At 42.8% G+C, this 22,105-nt stretch overlaps 1 protein-coding gene across 8 annotated transcripts in view; it reads left to right on the forward strand.

Annotated features, from left to right (window-relative positions):
• LOC106579649 (protein 4.1) overlaps window positions 1–22,105 on the forward strand; it is a 114,991-nt gene that overhangs the window by 13,305 nt on the left and 79,581 nt on the right. For 2 of the 8 annotated variants that reach the window (XM_045702742.1, XM_045702741.1), the window contains exon 1: window positions 16,795–16,961. The exons of 2 other annotated variants lie outside the window; for them this stretch is intronic. The gene's annotated coding sequence lies outside the window, so the exon portion shown is untranslated. Of the gene's footprint in view, window positions 1–16,739; window positions 16,962–16,994; window positions 17,108–22,105 lie in introns of those variants that run through there. 4 more of the 8 variants (XM_045702743.1, XM_045702745.1, XM_045702738.1 and 1 more) reach the window with 3 other exon arrangements.

Here is a 22,105-nt window from a genome sequence, read left to right on the forward strand (position 1 = left end):
GCCTGTGGGTTAGATCATGGTGCTGGTAACCAGGCCTGTGGGTTAGATCATGGTGCTGGTAACCAGGCATGTGGGTTAGATTAGGGTGCTGGTAACCAGGCCTGTGGGTTAGATTAGGGTGCTGGTAACCAGGCCTGTGACTTAAAGCATGGTGCTGGTAACCAGGCATATGGGTTAGATCATGGTGCTGGTAACCAGGCCTGTGGGTTAGATCATGGTGCTGGTAACCAGGCCTGTGGGTTAGATTAGGGTGCTGGTAACCAGGCCTGTGGGTTAGATCATGGTGCTGGTAACCAGGCCTGTGGGTTAGATCATGGTGCTGGTAACCAGCCCTGTGGGTTAGATTAGGGTGCTGGTAACCAAGCCTGTGGATTAAAGCATTGTGCTGGTAATGCCAGGCCTGTGGGTTTGATTCCCGCATGGGCCACAAATAGTTTTTGTCACTGTTCGTGTCAAAAGGTTTTAGTCTAACAAAATGGATCCTAGTCCTCCTGGTTTATCAGACAAATCTTGGTATTACTGACACACTGATGTGTTTTTCATTTCATTCTTGCTTCCATCCTTGACATGGGGGCACAGTAATGTGCAACAGTAATGCAGGTGACTGTGTTCATTTGAAATGGAACACTAATCTGTTGGTGGCGAGGGATTGGGGGTTTACCACAGTCATCCAGATTAGCTGTAATCCAATGGCTAAATCACCGTTTTGGACAATGTGTGTCTGGATTGGTCATAGGCTGGACAGATTCTGCAGGGTGTGAAGAGACAGTATAATCATCAAGGAAAAGGGCAGCTTCTAGGGCAGTTGGGAGGTGTTGAATGTTGATTGAATGTTGGTTGAATGTTGATAGAATGTTGTTGACAGCTGGATACTGTATCTGTGCTTGGACCACACGAACACGTTGAGGAATTTGAGCCATAACTGATGTATTTCGTTGATAACAGATGATTTGTGTATAGGGCTTATTTTTGTAGAGGCTAAGTGACGATTACCCGGCCTATACTCTCAGGTAAGAGAAAGTGATGGTGTTTTAGCCCTGTAATAGATTGACCCTGGAGAGTGGCTCTCTAAGCCTTGGGCACCACTTCAGAACAATCTGATTTAGCCTCTCTCCCACAGCCTCTTCACACTAACACATGGCAGTATTCTGCTGGCAGCAGATGGACACGACCCCATCAGCAATACATCAATAGCACGACATGGAATGCTTACGATATGAAATTCATCAAGTGTTTTCTAAACGGGCATAGTGCCATGCTGACTTGCTCTCAGGAAACAGTCTTACAATTTGTCCGTAAGTCATTATCACGTCTGGTTATACTGCCTGCCAGAACAGCCAGTAATAACAGGATTCAGGTCTCCCTTCATCTTCTCTCTTACGTTATTTCGCTCACACACACACACACACACACACGCACACACACACACACACACACACACACACACACACACACACACACACACACACACACACACACACACACACATCTAAAGTGTGATTGGCGATGTGATGGGTTTCTATTCGACTGGTGGGATACTGACACTGGAATACTGGGCTACTGACATTGCCAGGCTAAAAGTATTATGATCGTCAGTGAACAAACATTTAAATGTACACTTACACTTGAGTACACTCTGTAAGAATTCACTGAGTTTCAAAATGTGGTTGTGCATCATCAGTTTTCCCCTTGTCAGACACTGATAGTCAGTCAATTAGCCCATGTCAGCTAACATTTTATAGATTGCTAAATGAGTTTATTGGCCAGCTATCTAAACTTGTTATCGTGGTTGAAGTACTGGCTGGGGTGGCACCCACTGATTTTGTTAGTCAGTCTCACTCAGATATCATATTAAAACTGCAAACATTTCTTTCCACCCTATTTCAAAATGTGTAGAATTGCATGAATTTAGTTATAAAATTGTAAACCTTCTCTCTGCCCCATGGCAAAATGTGTTGAATTGTAGAAAACTTGCTTTAAAACTGCAACATTTTCTCTACACTCCAAGACAAAGTGAGTAGAATTACACCAAATTAAGTCTAAAATGTTTTTCAAAATTTTGCGCTGGCAAGAAGGGTCCACTAAAATGTTTTGCTCGCAATGTGAGGATAGATGTGGGTACACAGACCCGCGAGCAACAGCAGCCCCTCATGATTAATGAAAAATGTTGTGGCCCCCACTCCTATCAAAATTTAGCATCCCTGGTCTATGTGCATAGGGTAGACCTGGGTTGGTTGTCTCACAGTGCTAATTACTTCCAATCTAAATGGAGCTGTGTAATATTTTTAAGGTTCAAATGTGTGAATTCTTTGAAAGAACTCAATTCATGTGAGCATGACAAAATATTGTAGTGAGGGGAATTTGTGTTTTTCAAAGGTAAAAGAAAAAAATATATATATATATATATATATTGGTATTTTCTTTGTATATGTTTACATTATGGGAGTCTCTATGAAGAATTATGTTTGTTGAAAATAGGAAAGGGAGTGCTGTATTTCAAACCTATTTCTGAGTTCCTAGGTCAAGCCATGTGGTTACTAGCATCTTCATTAGCATTGGGGGGTGGTTGGGGATGGATGTCACATGGAATGTCAGGTTGGTTGTCACAATCCGACCCATTATAGCCATATTGTTCAGGGATATTACCACTGCCAGTATAATAAAAATATATGCTCTTTAGCAGACACTTTTATCCAAAACTTAGTCATGCTTGTGTGCATTTTACATACGGGTAGCACCGGGAGTCGTATAAACGATGTAGAACTGTAGAATTTAGAATGTAGGTATTCTACACACATCTGTGAGACATCTTGCCAATTAGCAAACAGTGTCTAAATTGCATCTTCCCAATGCATCATGTGTACATCCGTTGGCCAGAGGTATCTGTGCTATCTGAGTTTGTTGTCTCTCTCGCACATACATATTTTCTGTCAAACACCCACACATGCTCACACAAATTTCCTTCAGTCACATCACAGTTTAGCCTAATTTAACCATTTTCTACTTTTGTCAACACTGATAGGAGAGTTTCACAAAGAGCTCGCCATTGTTCAAATATGAATGTATTATCAGCCTCTACAATAACTTTGATTGCATTGTTATATTGTCTTTGATTACAAGATAATTAGGTCTTTGTGGAGTTCTCAGTCATTCAGTGTATATTTTTCTGGCTGTTGTGGGCTGAGCATCGTTTCCATTTTGGAGTCTTGTGAAGACTTACTGTGGATTTGAAACAGAATTCTTGATTAGATGTTATTAGTTTAGAATGTGGAGCAGATCTCTGTTTTTACTGAAGATTGCCTCATACAGTATGTTTGGTATATTGCTGCATGTACCCATGTTACAAAGCAACAGTACCATACCCGTGTTACAAAGCAACAGTACCATACCCATGTTACATAGCAACAGTGCCATACCCATGTTACATAGCAACAGTACCATACCCATGTTACATAGCAACAGTACCATACCCATGTTACATAGCAACAGTACCATACCCATGTTACATAGCAACAGTGCCATACCCATGTTACATAGCAACATGACCATACCCATGTTACATAGCAACAGTACCATACCCATGTTACATAGCAACAGTACCATACCCATGTTACATAGCAACAGTACCATACCCATGTTACATAGCAATAAGGGAAGGGAGATGGCGTAATAGTTGCTCTCTGAAAATGAGGGAAAATTGTACAGCATCACCCTCATTCATTACAACCCTGCTACAGTATCTTTGTGCTTTCCTGAAAGACTTGCAGTTGAAACATGGTAAATGCTGTCCCTTGACTATAGCACCATATAAAAACACTTTTTAATGACAAACACGTAATACGTTTTTTGTTTTATTTAACAAGAAAACATACAGTACCAGTCAAAAGTTTGGACACACCTACTGTACTCATTCAATGATTTTTACTGTTTCTATATTGTAGAATAATAGTGAAGACATCAAAACTATGAAATAACACATGCAGTAACCAAAAACGTGTTAAACAAATCTATATTTGAGATTCTTCAAAGTAGCCACCTTTGCCTTGATGACAGCTTTGCACTCTCTTGGCATTCTCTCAACCAGCTTCACCTGGAATGCTTTTCCAACAGTCTTGAAGGAGTTCCCACATATGCTGAGCACTTGTTGGCTGCGGTCCAATTCATTCCAAACCATCTCAATTGGGTTGAGGTCAGGTGATTGTGGAGGCCAGGTCATCTGATGCAGGACTCCATCACTCTCGTTGGTCTAATAGCCCTTGCACAGCCTGGAGGTCTGTTGGGTCATTGTCCTGTTGAAAAACAAATGATAGTCCCACTAAGCGCAAACCAGATGGGATGGTGTATCGGATGGTGTATCGCTGCAGAATGCTGTGGTAGCCATACTAGTTAAGTGTGCCTTAAATCACTGACAGTGTCACCAGCAAAGCACCCCCACACCATCACACCTCCTCCTCCATGCTTCACGGTGGGAACAACACATGCAGAGATCATCCGTTCAGCTACTCTGCGTCTCACAAAGACACGGCGGTTGGAACCAAAAATCACAAATTTGGACTCTTCAGACCAAAGGACAGATTTCCATCGGTCTAATGTCCATTGCTCGTGTTTCTTGGCCCAAACAAGTATCTTCTTATTATTGGTGTGCTTTAGTTGTGGTTTCTTTGCAGCAATTCAACCATGAAGGCCTGATTCACACAGTCTCCTCTGAACAGTTGATGTTGAGATGTGTTTATTACTTAAACTCTGTGAAGCATTTATTTGGGCTGCAATTTCTGAGGCTGGTAACTCTAATGAACTTATCTTCTGCAGCAGAGGTAACTCTGGGTCTTCCTTTCCTGTGGCAGTTCTCATGAGAGCCAGTTTCATAGCGCTTGATGGTTTTTGCGACTGCACTTGAAGAAACTTTCAAAGTTCTTGACGTTTTCCGGATTGACTAACCTTCATGTCTTAAAGTGATGATGGACTGTCATTTCTCTTTGCTTATTTGAGCTGTTGTTGCCATAATATGGACTTGGTCTTTTACCAAATAGGGCTATCTTCTGTATACCACCTAGGGGTGGTCGATATGAAAAAAAAATCCTATCACAATATTTTCCACTGTCCGGACGATAACGATATAATATCACGATATACTGTAAAAAAAATATTTCCAAAAATGATGAGCCCTTCAAAGTTAATAAATGACAAAATATTGCTTTAACCTTGTAGAAACAGAAAGGGGGCATTGCACATTTCTTTATATATTTTTTTACTTCTGTGGAAAACCTGTGCAAACTTGAAACATAAACAAAGGTGTATGAGTTAAATAAATATGCAGTAAAATTTAATACAAAAATATTTAAAGTACACATTGCCCTTAGTGCTAAATGCTCTCTCAGAGGGCCAACTTGTGGCAAGGATGCATAAGTATTTATTTGTCAGACAACTCACTTGTAGGAAGTTGAAGGCATGAACTCTCCACCACTCCAAAGGATCAGCCTCGCTGTCTGCTGCCATCAGAGTGTAGCTGTCCAGCCCTTACTCCTGACCTGTCTCTGGGTTCTTCAGGCAGATGCACTACTGGCTTTCTTAAAGAAGCGCCCAAGGCTCTTCTTGGACGTCTTTGCTGATTGTGGAGCAGTGGCAGCTTCTTTCTCTCTCTCGCTCTGATCCTCTTCAAGAGAGAAGTCTCCCACGGCTGTGTTCCCTACCAGGAGGGCTTCTATATTGGAGGCTGCTCTCACCTTCACCTCCACCAGCTTCTCAGTGGTCATGTAGGTGGTCGTGAACCTTGGGTGCAGGAAGGTAGCCATGGTGAGCAGCTCCTCTGTTTCAGGGTCGGTGTATTTGTCATTCAGGTAATTGAGGACCCTCCTCTTATTATCTCAGGTCAGTTTGGCTTCGTCCTCATTTGATTTCAGAACCTCCGTCTTGAACAAATGGAGGCCCGGCTTCAGATAGGCCACACCCACGTATGTCTCTCCTGACAGGGAATCTGAAATCCTGGAGGGGCTTAAGTGCTGCCATGATAGATTCTAAGACCTCAATGTCTTGCCAGGAGGGTGCAAGTTGCTATATTTTTTTGTTTGTTGCCATGACTTGTGTGCTGGCCTTTTCATGCTCCAGGACTCTTTCCATCATCTGCAGTCGAGATCCCCACCTTGTCAGGAATTCCTTGATGAGCTTGTGGAGGGGCAGGCTCTGTTTATTCTGTGCACTTGTCAAGGCCTTCTGCTTCTTCTCCGACTATAGGAAAATGTGATGACCACTTTCTTGAACACTCCTGTGGTCCGGGAAACCCGAGGTTTGTTTTGGACACTCTGAAAAATAAAAAAGTGGGAAAAAATTACATATAAAACAAAATGATTCAATAGAAATAACATTGCATCTGCTGTAATTACAACAATTTACAGCATGGACACTGGACACGATTACCAATTTAATCCATTTATAGATTTACATACAGCTGTTGTGATTAAGAGAGCTATGTTGCTTTAGAAAACGGGATCATTTATTGAGTAGGATATTTATTACTGAAAGAGAGAGGATAGATTCATATATTGAAACCATAGGCTAATGTACCAATTATAAATAAAAGCTATGTAATCCATGTAATGTTTGGATATTGCACACATTTACAAATGACAAATATAATAGATTTGCATAGCTGTATATATTCATCTTAACGTATAAGAAGGATCAGGCAGTGTAGTCAGCTTTAAACAGAGGAGATAAGGAATACAATAGTTATTCTGCATTTTAAGTTACCGTAATTTCCGGACTATTAAGCGCACCTGAATATAAGCCGCACCCACTGAATTTAAAAATAGATATTATTTTGAACATAAATAAGCCGCACATGTCTATAAGCCGCAGGTGCCTACCGGTACATTGAAACAAATGAACTTTACACAGGCTTTAACGAAACACGGCTTGTATCAAAAATAAATAGGCTTTAACGAAACACGGCTTGTAACAAAAATAAATAGGCTTTAACGAAACACGGCTTGTAATAAAACATTTGCAGTAAGCTTTAGTTGTCTTTTTGAACTGAGTCAATTCCTCACGCTGCTGTTTCCAATGTCTTATCATCGACTCATTAAGACCAAGCTCCCGTACAGCAGCTCTATTTCCTTTTCCAACAGCCAGATCAATCGCCTTCAACTTGAAAGCTGCATCATATGCATTTCTCCATGTCTTTGCCATGATGAGGGTGACAAAATGACTACCGTAATCAGAATGATGGGAAGTTTGAGAGCGCTCGATTTAATCTAAACAGTAAACAAAAAAGTTGTTTGACCTTAACCTGTTCGGCAATTTCATTGGTCTAATGAAAGCTTCATGTCGCCAAAAAACTGAGCACGTCACAGAATGTGTTTTTTTGGAGAAAAAAAAATGTGAAAGCGGGAAAAATCCATATATTAGCCGCGTCATTGTTTAAGCCGCGAAGTTCAAAGCTGGGAAAAAAGTTGCGGCTTATAGTCCGGAATTTACGGTATGTTGTTTTTAAGTTACATTATTTTTCTACCTAGCTCTATGTGTTTTGTACGTTGAAACTTACCAATCGCAATGTGTAGTCTGTGTCCGAAACACCGTAGTCTTGTCCATTTGTTCAGCTCCAATTCTTTGACTATGTTCGATCCGCTGTCGGTAGTCGTACATACTTAACGCACCTCTTTCAACCCCCAGGATGAAAGTGCCTCCCTCATCCTAGCTGCAATTATTTCTCCGGTGTGGTCGTCTGGGAAATAAGAGGTCTGAAGGCATTTCCTTTGCAGCTTCCAGTTGTCGTCAATGTAATGAATCGTGAGGCTAATGTATGTCTCTGTTGTCTTGCTTGACCAAAAGTCGGCAGTGGGAGAGAAGAATTCAGCGTTACGGATTTCGTTGGCAACTCTGTCCCGACATTCTGTGTAGAGTTCTGGCAGACATATTTTGCTGAAGTATTTACAGCTCGGGATCTCGTATCTTGGGTCTAGAGTTCGAATCAACTTTCTGAAACCGTCTTTCTCCACAGTTTCACTATGTGATACGTAACTGTACTCATTACCTAATTCCACTTGTTGCTCTTCTTGTCATAGGGAGTACCACTAACGAATGATGCCTTGAGTGATAGCTGAGTGCGGGTGTGTCGAAGATGTCTTGGGACTTGCTCCGCTGCTCCGGGGGTTTGTTGCACGCATTCTGGTAGATTCTTCATATTCGCGCACATCCAAAGTTTTCAGGTGGTGAAAAAGATTGTTGGTGTTTCCACCTTTGGCTAGCACAATGCATCTACACGACTTACACAGTACTGTTTGTTGGTCGAGATTGAATATCATAAAGCCAAACCAGTTCCGAACGACAGAGGTTACTACATGATTCCAAAAGGTTCTACAGCTGCAACATCGAGAGCATCTTGACTGGTTGCATCACTGCCTGGTACGGCAACTGCTCAGCCTGCGACCGCAAGGCACTACAGAGGGTAGTGCGTACGGCCCAGTACATCACTAGGGCTAAGCTGCCTGCCATCCAGGACCTCTATACCAGGCGGTGTCAGAGGAAGGCCCTAGAAATTGTCAAAGACTCCAGCCTCCCCAGTCATAGACTGTTCTCTCTGCTACCGCATGGCAAGCGGTATCGGAGCGCTAAGTCTAGGACCAAAAGGCTTCTCAACAGCTTTTACCCCAAAGCATAAGACTCCTGAACAGCTAATCAAATGGCTACCCGGACTATGCATTGTGCTCCCCCCCCCCTTTTACATTGCTGCTACTCTCTGTTTATCATCTATGCATAGTCACTTTAACTAATCCTACATGTACATATTTGTCACGTCCTGGCCAGTATATAAGGTTAATTGTTTTGTAGTTTGGTCAGCGCGTGGCAGGGGGTATTTGTTTTATGTGGTTCGGGGTGGTGTGTTTGTGTAAAGGGTGTTTGATTTAGTATTTCCGGGTTTTGGTTTATGTTTAGTTAATTCTATGGTTAGTCTAGGTTGTGTGTTTCTATGTTTGGTTGATTGGGGTTGGGACTCTCAGTTGAAGGCAGGTGTTGTCTATCTGCCTTTGATTGAGAGTCCCATATATTAGGGTGTGTTTGTATGTGTGATTGGTGGGTGATTATTCTGTGTATAGCCTTGTGCCTTACCAGACTGTTTATTTGTCGAGTGTTCGTTTTTTGTGTTTTGTTATTTTGTAAGTTCATTTTTGAGATGAATTAAAAATCAAGATGAGCATTCACGTACCTGCTGCGTATTGGTCCTCCATTTCTACCGACAACAATCGTGACAATATTACCACAAATAGCCCGACTAACCAGTGCTCCCGCACGTTGACTCTGTACCGGTACCACCTGTTTATAGCGACTGTTTTTTAAAATATTTTTGTACATTTTTACATTACATTTTAGTAATTTAGCAGACGCTCTTATCCAGGGCGACTTACAGTAGTGAATGCATACATTTCATAATTGTTTTTCTCCATACTTTTTACATTTCTTTACTTATCTATTGTTTACCTAATACCTATTTTTTTACTTAAAAACTGCACTGTTTGTTAAGGGCTTGTAAGTAAGCATTTCACAGTAAGGTCTACACCTGTTGTATTCGGCGCACGTGACAAATAAACTTTGATTTGATTTTATTTACTGTTACTTAGGGTTGCACTATCAGTAGCCGGATAGCTTGCTTTGGCTAACGTTAGCTAGTTAGCTATTGGCTGTGTACAAGGGGATTCTTTGAAAGAGAAACTCACATCGACTACAACAAGAGATGGTACTCCCTTATTTCTGCTTATCGTCACCAACTAGTTAACTAGCTAACGAACTAACCACTATCTGTTAACTAATGTTTTCCCTCTACAGTATGTGGTTAATTTTCAGAATGAGAGAATTAGGTGAAAATGAGGTGTTGCTTGTTAAACAAGTGGATTCAGGGATCAAGTGTAGCTGGAGCTGGGCCTGGCTTTAGCTGGATGCCACCATAGAGGTGAAAGGAACAACACACACTTTCCCTCTTTCTCACTTTTGCTGGCACATTGTAGAACAGATGTCCACAGGCAGAACGTGTACAATGTAATAACGTGCAGTGTAGCCCAAAGATATTGCTTTTGTTGTGTTGAACTTGACAGTAACACGTGTGTGTGTGAGTGAGGGGGGAATTATAATTTGTTTTACTCGGTGAACGTTATTCTTTTACACATGTAGCCTTGTGCACTTGATCGATGTCTACTATAGTGGCCATTATAATAGAGCAAAAATAGAATGCCTGTTTGTTTCATTCTATTTCTACTTTAAGATGTTTATTTCACAAGTGCAATATTTATGTATGTGGTCACAAGCGTTCTATTATAAAGGCTGTCATGGCTAACTGCAATATCAGTGTATTGTTTTTTCTCAAGACTTGAGTGTCATTTGCAGTAAAGTCTAGGCAACAAATAACATTGGAGTGCTTTCTATACATTTTTTAGCTGTGAGTTAGGTTCACATTAACCACTTGTTATTTTACACACAGAGACTGATCATGTAGATCATATTCTTTGTTGTTTAATTAGTTAAAACCTGCATTTCACCCTAGCAGGGATTGTTTGCATGTTTCAGTGCCAAAAATAAAAAAGTGTCACCTTTTTGGGCCCTCATCAGTTTGCATCCCTGCATCATACTGTGGGGATATCTTTCAGCGCCATGGACTGGGAGACTAGTCAGGATCGAGGAAAAGATGAACGGAGCAAAGTACACAGAGATCCTTGATGAAAACCTGCTCCAGAGCGCTCAGGACCTCAGACTGGGTCGAAGGTTCACCTTCCAACAGGACAACAACCCTAAGCACACAGCCAAGACAACACAGGAGTGGCTTCGGGACAAGTCGATGAATATCCTTGAGTGGCCCAGCCAGAGCCCGGACTTGAACCCGATCGAACATCTATGGAGAGACCTGAAAATAGCTGTGCAGTGACGCTCCGCATCCAACCTGACAGAGCTTGAGAGGATCTGCAGAGAAGAATGGGAGAAACTCCCCAAATAGAGGTGGGCCAAGTTTGTAGCGTCATACCCAAGAAGACTCGAGGCTGTGATCACTGCCAAAGGTGCTCCAACAAAGTACTGAGTAATTTGTCTGAATATTTATGTAAATGTGACATTTCAGTTTTTATTTTAATACATTTGCAAAAACAAATAAAAACTGTTTTTACTTTGTCATTATGGTGTATTGTGTGTAGATTGATGAGGGAAAAAAACAATTTAATACATTTTAGAATAAGGCTGTAACGTAACAAAATGTGGAAAAGTCAAGGGGTCTGAGTACTTTCTGAATGCACTGTACATTTTAAATAAATACAAATGATAGATTTGTATTAATTTTTTCCAAAATGCCACTGTAATTCAAGAACAGCCTTAACACAATAAAGGGCTTTGCATGGTCGGCTTCAGCTCAGACTAGACACGTTTTAGAAGACAGTTTGTTGTCTGTCTTTGAAAACGATTAAAAAGCAAATTCAATGTTCTTATCTCTGCCACTGCTGCTCCTCCACCTTCTCCCTCTCCACCTTCTCACTTACCTTGTGTTTTGACAGGTATTTCTTGAAGCATACTTAGTCATTAAGTTCCTGATTAAACCGTGATTGACTTGCCCCGCATGACAGATGCAGTCAAGTGTTTAATGAATCCCCCTCGGCTTGCCTATTTTTCACCCGATAATTAGGTGTCTATTGTAATGAGTCGTACCGTTGTGACGAAGAGCGACAGGAGCCCATCAAAATGACACCTGAAACCCTGGAGTTGACTGGTGTTTCCTTGGTGGCCCAGGTCGTGTTCATTTGGCACCAAATGTAGAGAAAAAAATGACTGAAACAGGTAGGGACTACCTGGACTTGCCCAATAAGGAATATGCATATTTGTTTTCCGTAGCTAAATGTTTTAACACCACAGGGTGTTACAGGGTATTGCAAGGTTTTAGAGGGTGTTGCAGGGTATTGCAAGGTTTTAGAGGGTGTTGCAGGGTATTGCAGTGTGTTGCAGTGTGTTACAGGGTGTTGCAGGGTATTGCAGTGTGTTACAGGGTGTTGCAGTGTGTTACAGGGTGTTGCAGTGTGTTACAGGGTGTTGCAGTGTGTTACAGGGTATTGCAGTGTGTTACAGGGTGTTGCAGGGTATTGCAGGGTTTTACAGGGTGTTACAGGGTATTGCATGGTGTTGCAGGGTGTTACAGGGTGTTCCAGTACAGCAACAGGGTATTACAGGGTGTTGCAGGGTGTTACAGGGTGTTGCAGTACAGCAACAGGGTATTACAGGGTGTTGCAGGGTGTTACAGGGTGTTACAGGGTGTTGCAGTACAGCAACAGGGTATTATAGGGTCCTACAGGGTGTTACAGGGTGTTGTAGGGTGTTACATGGCATTTCAGGGTGTTACAGGATGTTACAGTACAGCAACAGGGTATTACAGGGTGTTGCAGGGTGTTACAGGGTGTTGGAGGGTGTTGCAGGGTGTTGCAGGGTGTTACAGGGTGTTGCAGTACAGCAACAGGGTATTACAGGGTGTTACAGGGTGTTGCAGGGTGTTACAGGGTGTTGTAGGGTGTTACAGGGTAGTGCAGGGTTTTACAGGGTATTGCAGGGTGCTGCAATGTGTAACAGGGTGTTGCAGTACAGCAACAGGGTATTACAGGGTGTTACAGGGTGTTGCAGTACAGCAACAGGGTATTACAGGGTGTTACAGGGTGTTGCAGTACAGCAACAGGGTATTACAGGGTGTTGCGGGGTGTTACAGGGTGTTACAGTACAGCAACAGGGTATTGCATGGTGTTGCAGGGTGTTACAGGGTGTTGCAGGGTGTTACAGGGTGTTGTAGGGTGTTACATGGCATTTCAGGGTGTTACAGGATGTTACAGTGTATTAGAAGGTGTTGCAGTACAGCAACAGGGTATTGCAGAGTGTTGCAGAGTATTAGTGAGGTCGGGCACTGATGTTGGCTGAGTAGGCCTGGCTCGCAGTCACCGTTCCAATTCATCCCAAAGGTGTTCGATGGGGTTGAGGTCAGGGCTCTATGCAAGTCAGTGAAGTTCTTCTACATCGATCTCAACAAACCATTTCTGTATGGACCTCGCTTTGTTCATGGGGGCATTGTCATGCTGAAACAGGAAAGGGCCTTCCCCAAACTGTTGCCACAAAGTTGGAAGCAAAGAATCGTCTACAATGTCATTGAATGGTGTAGCGTTAAGATTTCCCTTCACTGGAACTAAGGGGCCTGAACCATGAAAAACAGCCCCAGATCATTATTCCTCCTCCACCAAACTTTACAGTTGGCACGATGCATTCGAGTAGATAGCGTTCTCCTGGCATCCGCCAAACCCAGATTTGTCCGTTATTCATCACTCCAGAGAATGCCTTTCCACTGCTCCAATGATGGCGAGCTTTGCACCACTCCAGCCGACGCTTGGCATTGAGCATGGTATTCTTAGGCTTGTGTATGGCTGCTCTGCAATGGAAACCATTTCATAAAGCTGCCGAAGAACAGTTCTTGTACTGACGTTGCTTCCAGAGGCAGTTTGGAACTCGGTAGTGAGTGTTGCAACCGAGGACAGACGATTTTTACGCGCTACGCGATTCAGCACTCTGCGGTCCTGTTCTGTGAGGTTGTGTCGCCTATCACTTCGTGGCTGAACCGTTGTTGCTCCTAGACGTTTCCACTTCACAATAACAGCACTTACAGTTGACCGGGGCAACTCTAGCAGGGCAGACATTTGACGAATTGACTTGTTGGAAAGGTGGCATCCTATGACGGTGCCAATGTTGAAAGTCACTGAGCTCTTCAGTAAGGCCATTCTACTGCCCATGTTTGTCTATGGAGATTGCATGGCTGTGTGCTTGATTTTATACCCCTGTCAGCGACGGGCGTAGCTTAAATAGACGAATCCACTGATTTGAAGGGGTGTTCACATACTTTTGTATATATAGTGTAGCTAGTGCTACTTTATGGCATCATTCTCACTTGCAGGAACCTGGCTCATCGTTCAGAACTCGGCTGCCAGCTGGAGGAGTTAGGTTGGCCTTCACAGAAATGCATCAACCACTAAATGAGGCTTGGAGTCGGCACCGCTCAGACAACCCTTCAAATGTTCTGAAGGCTCTGAGTCAGAGTGCTCAGTGTCTGGGAACCTTCCAACCCATTTCCTTCTCATCCCACCAATCTGAAATGTGCGTTTTTTTACGTCCCCCCAGGGGGTTGGGGGGGGTGTATGAGGACAGTCAACACTCAGCCCACTCTCTCGTCTTTGAGCTGATGGAACTTGTGGAGGTGAGATGACAGTCAGAAGTCAGACCCTGGCAAAGCTACTAATTCAATTTCAGATAAATCGTACTGGATCAGCAGGCCGTTAATAGGTGTTCATTTATCAATATATGCCTTGTACTTTTGGGACAGTGTCCTGGGTGGTCAATGATATAATTATATAACATTTTCACTTGGAAATCAGCAAGTCAGATATTTCTAAGGGAATGCAGTTTTAGGATGTTTGTGTACCATTATTCATATTTTAATTCAGGGTTAGCTTTTCAGCTATCTGATACAGATGTAGGATCTTAATTTGAGCCAGTTTGCTACAGCAGGAAAGTAATCCTGCAGCAACAGAAAATGTGACTTATGTGGATTATAATGAATGGACATTTTTGTAGGGGTTGATACACACCACTGGAGGCTAGTGAGGGGAGGACGGCTCATAATAACGGCCGGAATGGAGCAAATGTAATGGCTCATTACCACGAGCCTGTCCTCCCCAATTAAGGGTGCCAACAACCTCCTGTGATATACACTATATATATATATATAAAAGTACACTACATGACACAAAGTATGTGGACACCTGCGCGTCGAACATCTCATTCCAAAATCATGGGCATTAATATGGAGTTGGACCCCCCCTTTGCTGCTATAACAGCCTCCACTCTCCTGGGAAGGCTTTGATGTTGGGCGATGAGGCCTGGCACTCGGCGGTGTGGACGTTTAGCAACGGGTGTGGCTGAAATAGCCGAATCCACTCATTTGAAGGGGTGTCCACATACTTTTGTATATATAATGCATGCGGACATTTCTTCAAATTTGTGTATTCGGCTATTTCAGCCACACCTGTTGCTGACAGGTGTATAAAATCGAGCACACAGCCATGCAATTTTTCTATACTTTTGGTCATCTAGTGTATTTTTCTAAAGGGAAAATCAAGTCTGAAATTTCAAAGTGGAAAAGACTTTTTAAACCTCAAATACACTTCAAGTTTTTAATTTCCTGCATTTCAGGAAAGTTCTGCAACAGGGTGATCAAATTAAGATTTTACACCTGTAATCAGCCTGTCATACAAATTATTTTATAAAATTATAACTTTTTAGCATATTTTAGCATAAAATGGGACGTTCATAGTCGTTTGATCTGGTAATATGACCTGAAATGTTTCTAAGTTTAATAATGTTTGCTGGCTTCATAATTCAACTTCTAATCTAAGCAATCTGCACCCACAATATTGTTATGAATCTTAATTTTGAGGAGTCTAAACTGATTTATAATTTGATAGTTTAGTGGTCATTAATAGCATCAGACCATATCAGCTAATGCACTCAGGTCTGCAGAGCATTATAATTGTATTTTCAGGGGCATTTTCATATAAATGAGTATCACAAATAGAATCAAGCCAATCTGTCTGAATAGAAATGTCCCCAGATGGCCCCCTCAAGGTCATTATCAGACTGAACTGAAGGTCAGGATTCAGGGTCTTTTTTCACCATGACAGTAGACAGACATTATGTTATGTATTTGGTGTGCTGTGTATGGTTTCAGGTAGTAGTTATGAGTTGTGTTGTTGTAGACTATTTAAACTGTGATGTCGTTCTATGCATCTTAGATAGACAGTAGCCCAGACCTTAAAAGATTGTCATCCCATTAGCTTGTTTTTTTTTTGTTAGCTAAATTTTGTTCCTCAACTTTTTATGTCAACAGCCGCCACTTTACCAAGTGCTTCCTGAGAGCCAGATAGAAGTGCTTTACAGCTATAGCAAGTAGTTTACCAAAGCTTCAAGGATGCATATGTTGTACAGAAAAGCTCGAACTTGGGAGCACCCATGGCATAACCCGATGCCCAGCTGTGATTTGAGGTGTGGCACTATGCAACATATAGGACCACCTGACCAAATAGCTCATAACCATGTTATGATCCCAAACTCTGATGTAGTGGAATATCAATGTTGTAACTCAACCTTAACTCAACACCTAGCAACCTCGTCAAGAAGGTTGGACCTCTTGGCGTAACCGTTAAGGTGTTGGCTTGACAGTCGCTCGAGCTGGGTTTGAGTCCTGGTCAGGGCTAACTTCTGAATTGGCTACAATGGCGTTAGAAGCGGGATGGCGCACGTGAGGCCATCGGGGGGTGTGTATGCATGAGGGAAGTGTGGGGAAACGCTCTCCTGAGGGAAAGGGTTAATGTAGCGACCTTAATCCAACAACTAGCAACTTTGTTAAGACATTTGGACCTCTTAGTATAATGGTTAAGGTGTTGGTTTGACAGGTTTTGGACCTGGGTTCGAGTCCTGGTATTCACAACAATATGTAAATAAGTTGAAGCAAATTATTTTGTCGATTTTTAGATTTATATAATAGATAATAGTAATCTAAAAAGTATTACAGAAGTTTGAATAAGTTGGCTATGTGTTCCCCAAGGTCAGTTTCCAATGTGTGATAGCTCCTATTTCTTTTATTAGGACCTCTCCATTGCAGGAGGGGGATTTTGCGCACATATAATAGTATAATTCACCCGGTATTATCCATCTGTGGGTGGGTCGTGTTTTGTCATAAGGTGGGCATCCTTGGCTATCCCAGAATTCCGTTTTTCCCGGTGTAGAGTGTAGCAAGCTATTTTGGCTACTGCAGGCAGTGGCAGGATGACATAGGGGAGACTTTACCGGTCTGCAGCTAAAGCTTGGAGGAACTGCACCTCAGACCAGAGATTTTGGAGGACACAGGATACCCGGTAAAACGCTGCTAACGCCATCTTTCAGAAAGGAGGGTCATGTGTTGAATTCAATAGTCGCACAATAATTGTGGAAAGAGAGAAAATAGTTTCGTTATCGAGGTTTTCATCTGAAAATGTGACGTGCCGGCGTCGCATCATTTACAGTAGGTGACGAGGCGGATTCCTTGCACCAACAAATACTGCTCAGGTGTAGAGCAACATTAACCTTTAAGACGAATAGAAATGTGCATCTTTATTTAGTCTTTGTATCCAGTATCCCACATTGTAATTTGAGAAACTATGCATAGGCTGCTGTGTAGCCTAGTGTATGTGTTTAATTTGACTCAGGATACTGTATATTGTCCATGTGATCAAAACGCCCGATGCCTACTGCCTAGTAGCGACTGGTTCAAAAGTGTCTAGGCCTAATAATACCATTACGCACGGATTCTTGCGCATCAGACAAAAAGTTGTCAGTTTTATTCTGTTTGGAGAGCTGTGCGCTTTTGTGTGCTCTTTACTATTGCGTAATGCGTAGCGTCTAGCGGTTTTGTTACTGGTAGACTAGACTATATCACTGGCGTATAACAGTTATGACTTGCAATCGTGAAGTTCCGGTCTCGGTTTTCGGGATGTGCTTCTGCAATGCGGTGGGTGTGGCCTGGCTCTTCGTAGATGGAGAAAGGACATGAGAGGAGAGAGGAGAGCGCCTCTGTGGTCGCTTTGTCCTGGTTTACCCGTCTGATGGGGCGTTTTTCAGCCCACGTCATGGTTAGACAGTGAGAGCAGATGCTACAGTCACAGGTGATGGTGCATTGTGCAAAATGAGTCAGAAAATCTAAGTGTAGTTGTCCATTGTTTACTATTTTTGGATGTGTTTTGTTTTGGTCTCATCTTTCGTTATGGTGCACCACAAAGGGGTTAAAAATAGGCATGTGTTTGTGTGTGTAAATGTATAATAAACCATTGGTCAGATTTTTTTTTAAATCATCAGTTGATTTATGATGTATAAAATACTAAAACTGTACCACAAGAAAATGCCATGACTGACATGAAATGAACTGGATGTTATGATACTGCCTGCACCACTCTGCTTGAAATGAGATGGGCGTTATGATACTGCCTGCACCACTCTGCTTGAAATGAGATGGACGTTATGATACTGCCTGCACCACTCTGCTTGAAATGAGATGGATGTTATGATACTGCCTGCACCACTCTGCTTGAAATGAGATGGACGTTATGATACTGCCTGCACCACTCTGCTTGAAATGAGATGGATGTTATGATACTGCCTCCACCACTCTGCTTGAAATGAGATGGATGTTATGATACTGCCTGCACCACTCTGCTTGAAATGAGATGGATGTTATGATACTGCCTGCACCACTCTGCTTGAAATGAGATGGACGTTATGATACTGCCTGCACCACTCTGCTTGAAATGAGATGGACGTTATGATACTGCCTGCACCACTCTGCTTGAAATGAGATGGATGTTATGATACTGCCTGCACCACTCTGCTTGAAATGAGATGGGCGTTATGATACTGCCTGCACCACTCTGCTTGAAATGAACTGGATGTTATTATACTGCCTGCACCACTCTGCTTGAAATGAGATGGGCGTTATGATACTGCCTGCACCACTCTGCTTGAAATGAACTGGATGTTATTATACTGCCTGCACCACTCTGCTTGAAATGAGATGGATGTTATGATACTGCCTGCACCACTCTGCTTGAAATGAGATGGGCGTTATGATACTGCCTGCACCACTCTGCTTGAAATGAACTGGATGTTATTATACTGCCTGCACCACTCTGCTTGAAATGAGATGGATGTTATGATACTGCCTGCACCACTCTGCTTGAAATGAACTGGATGTTATGATACTGCCTGCACCACTCTGCTTGAAATGAGATGGATGTTATGATACTGCCTGCACCACTCTGCTTGAAATGAGATGGACGTTATGATACTGCCTGCACCACTCTGCTTGAAATGAGATGGATGTTATGATACTGCCTGCACCACTCTGCTTGAAATGAGATGGACGTTATGATACTGCCTGCACCACTCTGCTTGAAATGAGATGGATGTTATGATACTGCCTGCACCACTCTGCTTGAAATGAGATGGACGTTATGATACTGCCTGCACCACTCTGCTTGAAATGAGATGTGCGTTATGATACTGCCTGCACCACTCTGCTTGAAATGAGATGGATGTTATGATACTGCCTGCACCACTCTGCTTGAAATGAGATGGATGTTATGATACTGCCTGCACCACTCTGCTTGAAATGAGATGGATGTTATGATACTGCCTGCACCACTCTGCTTGAAATGAGATGGACGTTATGATACTGCCTGCACCACTCTGCTTGAAATGAGATGGATGTTATGATACTGCCTGCACCACTCTGCTTGAAATGAGATGGACGTTATGATACTGCCTGCACCACTCTGCTTGAAATGTTTAAAGTCACAGGGCAACTGGAACCTTCTTTATTTTCATAGCATATTTGAAGAGGTAGGCCATTCAACGTGTGCCCATACCAATACTTATTCTTTCCAATTAGCGGACATGGACGTGAGGTCCACAGAATAGTGATTGTCATGGCTTCTTTTACATTAGCTGCATGGTAGGGTTGTGTTGTTGACCAGTGGCACCTCTTCAGAAGGTGACTCACTCAAAACCTGTTGATGTCAAACAGAGAGAAAATAAACAAACTGGCACAGATTTCTGTTGTGCTTTTCACTAATACCTGCCCAATATCCTTTATCTTGGCCAGAGCTCAGCCGACCATTGGTCAATATTAGCGAAATAGCTTTCATTTTAACATAGCAAAATGTTTAATGGTTGTAAGGTTTTGGATAGTAGAAAGTGGCATGGCCGTGCAGTGCAGTTTTAAACCTTGTAGAGATCTCTTCAGTCCAGGAGCAGTGGATCGGTACCATTTTCCTTGTGGACGTGTCGCATCCCCGTGTCCTATGACTTTGATGGATGACTTAAAGTGCTTTTATGCTGACTACGGACTACTGCAACAATACTGCTACAGTGCTGAGGTGTAAGGTTACATGGGAGAATGTCACATACAGAATCTCCTACCATAACCAAAAGGTTTATAGTGTATATTATTGTAGTGGACCAGTGGACCTGGCATCCAAATGATAATGCTTGACTTGTCTCGATTTCTCAGTCTGTGGACCCTTGTATACATCTCGTACGTGTTCCCATCCTGGATGTTTCCCTGTGTGTACTCTTGGAAAGCCTTGTGTGATTGGGAACAGTTGGTAATCAACCATGTGTCCTTGCTGAGAATAGTTAATTGGCTTCGGTCTCCTGTGTCTAGTGTTTCAATCACTGGATGTAGGCTACAGTGGAACAAGTCACAGAGCAGCAGCCTTCTTTTAGGCTACAGTGGAACAAGTCACAGAGCAGCAGCCTTCTTTTAGGCTACAGTGGAACAAGTCACAGAGCAGCAGCCTTCTTTTAGGCTACAGTGGAACAAGTCACAGAGCAGCAGCCTTCTTTTAGGCTACAGTGGAACAAGTCACAGAGCAGCAGCCTTCTTTTAGGCTACAGTGGAACAAGTCACAGAGCAGCAGCCTTCTTTTAGGCTACAGTGGAACAAGTCACAGAGCAGCAGCCTTCTTTTAGGCTACAGTGGAACAAGTCACAGAGCAGCAGCCTTCTTTTAGGCTACAGTGGAACAAGTCACAGAGCAGCAGCCTTCTTTTAGGCTTCAGTGGAACAAGTCACAGAGCAGCAGCCTTCTTTTAGGCTACAGTGGAACAAGTCACAGAGCAGCAGCCTTCTTTTAGGCTACAGTGGAACAAGTCACAGAGCAGCAGCCTTCTTTTAGGCTACAGTGGAACAAGTCACAGAGCAGCAGCCTTCTTTTAGGCTTCAGTGGAACAAGTCACAGAGCAGCAGCCTTCTTTTAGGCTACAGTGGAACAAGTCACAGAGCAGCAGCCTTCTTTTAGGCTACAGTGGAACAAGTCACAGAGCAGCAGCCTTCTTTTAGGCTACAGTGGAACAAGTCACAGAGCAGCAGCCTTCTTTTAGGCTACAGTGGAACAAGTCACAGAGCAGCAGCCTTCTTTTAGGCTACAGTGGAACAAGTCACAGAGCAGCAGCCTTCTTTTAGGCTACAGTGGAACAAGTCACAGAGCAGCAGCCTTCTTTTAGGCTACAGTGGAACAAGTCACAGAGCAGCAGCCTTCTCAGAGCAAAGCAGGAAGAAAGTGAAGCTACTGGGGCATTTCTGTCAATGGCAGGATAAAGGCGTTCGGTTGTGCACCCTTATCTCATTCAAGATAGTTCACAGTACTGTTAGGCTGCCGCTATGCAGTGTGAGTACACAATCACTCCGATTACTGCATGGAGACTAATTTATACCATCAGATATGCTTTATGTAAATGATGCTTAGCAGAGCTTGCTGCATCCACTTGTTTGTGACTCAAGGAAGTGTGCCTTAGCACAAGGGCACCATGGACAGCGCCACAGGCTTTGACTAGACAATCAGACCCAGTTCAAGTCCTGTAACACTGTTGTAGGCCCGATTGACCTTCACTGGAAGGGCCAGTGAAGGTCAATCAGGAAGCCTTGTAGGTGCGCTGCTGCTTTGTCATCAGGATAATTCAATGTCATTGAAACAGATATATGCAGTTTCTCCCCAGAGGTTTTCACAAAACACTGCTGTTCCTTTCCCTGGTGCAGCCTATGCGTTGAACCAAAAGCAGTTTAGAGGAATTATTAACACTGGTTATGTAAGGCTTTGGTGGTAACCTTTACGTTGTTTATTTATTCTTTTGTTATACCTTTATTTCAACAAGGAACACAGACTGAGACCAAGGGCTCTTTTACAGCTGGGCCCTGCGTATACATGTTTACACAGTTTAGGTACAATGATTAAGAAACTACACAAGACAAACAAAACCATCACAGATAACACAAATAAAATGCAGCAACAGATTACATTTACACATAGGTTATTCCCCTAAGCACAAGAACTTGCATTACCCGAAACAGTTACAAGCAATACAAAAATAAAAATCCTCCAATAAATATTTAAAATGGGCAAGGGGGACAAGAGTCTGAAGTTTAAGTTTAGTCTGCAGGCTATTCCATAGGCAAGGAGCGTAACAGGAAA

This window comes from Salmo salar, chromosome ssa19, assembly GCF_905237065.1.
Source record: "Salmo salar chromosome ssa19, Ssal_v3.1, whole genome shotgun sequence".
NCBI lineage: Eukaryota > Metazoa > Chordata > Actinopteri > Salmoniformes > Salmonidae > Salmo > Salmo salar.